The 3,895-nt window shown below is 42.3% G+C and overlaps 1 long non-coding RNA gene across 1 annotated transcript in view; it reads left to right on the plus strand.

The window, feature by feature from the left end:
• LOC115029079 overlaps positions 1–3,298 on the plus strand; it is an 8,965-nt gene extending 5,667 nt beyond the window's left edge. Inside the window, exon 3 of the long non-coding RNA XR_003834637.1 lies at positions 2,909–3,298. This is a non-coding gene — a long non-coding RNA (uncharacterized LOC115029079). The remainder of the gene's footprint in view (positions 1–2,908) is intronic.
• Positions 3,299–3,895: the final 597 nt, after the last annotated feature.

Raw genomic sequence — 3,895 nt, forward strand, 5'->3', positions numbered from 1 at the left:
TATATATATATATATATATATATATATATATATATATATATGAGTGAGGTATATACCTCATTCTTTTCTATTGTTACATAGTAATCCATTAGGTTTATATATAACTTACCGGTGAGAATCCATTGTTGGTGGGCATTTGGGCTATCTCTAACTTGATTTATATTATAAACAATATTTGTATCAGTTACTTTTCTTCTTCCTTCAACAAAAGCAGCTTGAGGAAGGAAAGACTTCATTTTGGCTCACAGTTTGAGGGTACAGTCCCTCCTGCTGGGGAAAGCGCGGGGTGAGATCAGTTCCAGCAAGAGCCTGAGACAGCTGGCCTTGTGTGTCGCAGTGAGACAGGAGAGAGAAGGGAATTGCTCACACTCTGGTCAACTTCTGTTTTTCCCTTTTCTTCATTCTAGGGCCTTGCCCGTGAGAAGGTGCTGACCCATGTTCTAGAAAGGTCTTTTCTGTTCAGTTAAACCTTGGTGAAAATGCCCTTACAGATACACTCACTAAAGATGGATTTCAAAGGGATACTATATCCTGTCAGGCTAACAGTGAAGATAGTCATCGCAGTAATTATTAGCATTATTTTCTCCCTTTGTAACCTGGCTGGCTAACCCTCAGCCAGTCTGTGAGCCACACAGCACCAGGGGAATGATTTTACCTGATTGGTCATTTTACTTCACTCCTCTTGAAATTTCATATTATCTTTTTTTAAAGATTTATTTATTAATTATTATTATTATTATATCTAAGTATACTGTAGCTGTCTTCAGACACACCAGAAGAGGGCGTCAGATCTCATTACAGGTGGTTGTGAGCCACCATGTGGTTGCTGGGTTTTTTGAACTCAGGACCTTCGGAAGAGCTGTCAGTTCTCTTAACCGCGGAGTCATCTCTTCAACGCTCATATTATCTTTAGAATAAAAACAAAACTACTACTATCTCTCCTTGTCCTTCTCCTCCTCCTCCTCCTTCTCCTCTTCTTCCTCTTTTTCCTCATCCTCCTTCTCTTCTTTCTTCTTCTTCTTCTTCTTCTTCTTCTTCTTCTTCTTCTTCTTCTTCTTCTTCTTCTTCTTCTTCTTCCTCCTCCTCCTCCTCCTCCTCCTCTTCCTCCTTCTCCTTCTCCTCCTCTTCCTCCTCCTCTTCTTCTTCTTCTTCCTCTTCTTCTTCCTCTTCTTCTCCTCCTCTTTCCCCCTCCTCTTCTTCTTTCTTTTCTTTTGTTTTGGTTTGTTGGCCTTGTTTTGAGACAGAATCTCACTATGTAACCTTGGTGTAGACCATGACTGACCTCAGACTCTGAGATCCACCTGCCTCTACCTCCTAAGTGCTAAGGTAAAAGGCCTGTGCCACCATGCCTAACCCAAGACCAAACTTCTTCACATGGCCTACAAGGACCCCCCCAAAATAATCTAGCCCCTGCTTATTTGCCCTGGGCAACCTGTACTCCAGCCTTGCCCTTGTCTTTTAGCCTCAGTCACCCTCAGCTGGCCCTGCTCAGCTTTTCTTTCCTCCCTATGTAGACCTTTTTGCCTGGCGCTGGCTGCTTCACCTCTCCTGGTTAATATGGCTTAACCCCACAGGTGGTACCTCTGCCATCACTTCTGTGGGAAGCCACTCCAGCTAACCTTTTTAGATGCACTTGGATCACCAGGCCTTGGTTATCTGCAGTACTTAATTTATCACCTATGTAAGCAATTTCTAAAATCTGTTTGTCTTCTCCATAGACTCTGTGTGCACTCTAGGGTGGGCGAAGGCCATGTCTTTACTTCTGGAGAGCTCCTTCAAAACACACACACACACACACATACACACACACATACACACACACATACACACACACACACACACACATACATACACACATACATACACACACACATACACACACACACACACACACACTCACGCAGGCACTCATACACAAACATACCAGCTCACTTCAGTGTTCCTAGTGCCCAAGGACGGTCTGTGTTCATTTAATAACTGAAAACCCTCTCTGATGAAAAAAAGGGTGGCATCTGTGGGTTGTGTCACTGTGCTAAGGTTGACTGCTGGCCTTGAGTTAATTCCCACCAACATGCTAAGCACTTGATAATGTGGGTTTTCTTGTTGTTTTGTGTTTTTAAGAAAGAAAGAATACAAAGCTGGGTCGGTAGCAAGGTGAGGAAGGAGCTGGGAAAAGTTGGAAGAAGGAAAACAATATCGTCAAAATATGTTGGATGAAATTCTTAAAGATTGAGTAAAAACATCATTTCAATGCGGAATGAATCTAGAATGTAATTCAAGGGCACGTTTAGCAATGAGGACGTAGGCTGGGTTTGCTCAGCATCAATTTGCCTTGCCTGCCCAAATTCTAAGCTAGCTATAGAAAACAGCAAAGTCTGGGAAGAAACAAGAAATTAGGGAAATGATTTATAGTGTATGAGCTATTAGAGGCAGTTTTAATAGTATTATGTGCTGCGTCATTGGCAGGGCTACTGTTCTCTGCGGGCCATTTGCATTATTTCTACGGGGCATTTCTGCAAATTCAATGCTCATAACCTCGGCTACAGAGAAGTGTCTTGCACTCACTTATATTTAATTATGCTTGCCTGGGAAATTGCCTCTTCTTTTGGTACAGTGTTGAGGGGGGAGGAAATATTGCCTCAGGAGGCAACTGTGGTAACATCCCTTTTAGCTGCATGAACTGACCAGTCTTCTTCAACAGCAAAGGAATGGTCAACATAAAACCCCACAACTGGATAGAGCACTGTTTTTATGTGTGTGTGTGTGTGTTTAAACATATAAATGTAAACACACATGTGTTTACACACATGTATACATACACATATATACATGTACATATATGTATAGCTCCTCCCCCAAGTCAATAATATTTTACATATGGTTCTTTAATAGCGTTTCTTTTTTGAAGCTCTCTACAGATATGTGAAGCTTGACCTCATTTTCGAAACTCCTGCACAGGAAGCCACAGTCTGATTCGTCCGCCGTTCATTCACTCGCTCTTCCCCATCTGCAGACCTTCAGCAGATCTCTGCGTTCTTCAAACTGATGTGGCAATGGCCGTGTGTCTATGTGTGTTCAGCTCTCTGGGCACAGACGGCTGGAGTAGAGCAGATAGGCTACGTGTACTACCTTATTTTAACACGAGCTGCCTCCTCCTGTCAAGAGACCTCAAGGGAAGTCAACTGCTGAGTTCCTGCCACATCACCACCTCTTCTTCCGAACTCCCAGGGTTTTCCTCGTAACAGATACATATTTTTATTTAAAAAATCAAGTTTTTATTTGCCCCCACCCATTAATCTTTTAAATCACATTACTTCTGTTTTATCAATTAAACATGTGCTCTTAAATCAATCTCTCTCTCTCTCTCTCTCTTTCCTTTTGTATTGCTAGCTTCATGTGTTGCTATTGTTGTCTTGTTTTTGATAATTTCTTAAATTTTACATGTGTGGATATATATGACTAAGAGGAGGGGTTGAATATACACATGGTATACACTTTCCAGAGGTGGGTTTTTTCCCCTCCTACTCTGTGAGTGCTGGGTATTGAACTCAGGTCATCCGGTCTGGCTGCCTGTACCTCCACCTGCTGAGACATCTGGCTGGCCTGGTTTTGGTTTGTGAAATAGGATTTGATGCAATCCAGGCTGGCATAGAACTCACTATGTAGCCAAAGACGCTTGGCTGAACTATTGGTTTGAAAGCAGAGATCTCAATACATCTGAATAAGTAATCTCTAGGAGGAGGTGCACGATTTTAGATTGGGAGTCATCCAGACAGCACGTTGCAGTTAAGATTTACCCACACCAATGAACTCTACACGTGTTGCAAATGTTTCCTCTCTGTGTTGAGTTTTGTGTTTTGGTCCCTTTCTGACCGCGTTGACCTTTCCAGTTCAA

Source organism: Mus caroli, chromosome 13 (assembly GCF_900094665.2).
Source record: "Mus caroli chromosome 13, CAROLI_EIJ_v1.1, whole genome shotgun sequence".
Taxonomy (NCBI): Eukaryota; Metazoa; Chordata; class Mammalia; order Rodentia; family Muridae; genus Mus; species Mus caroli.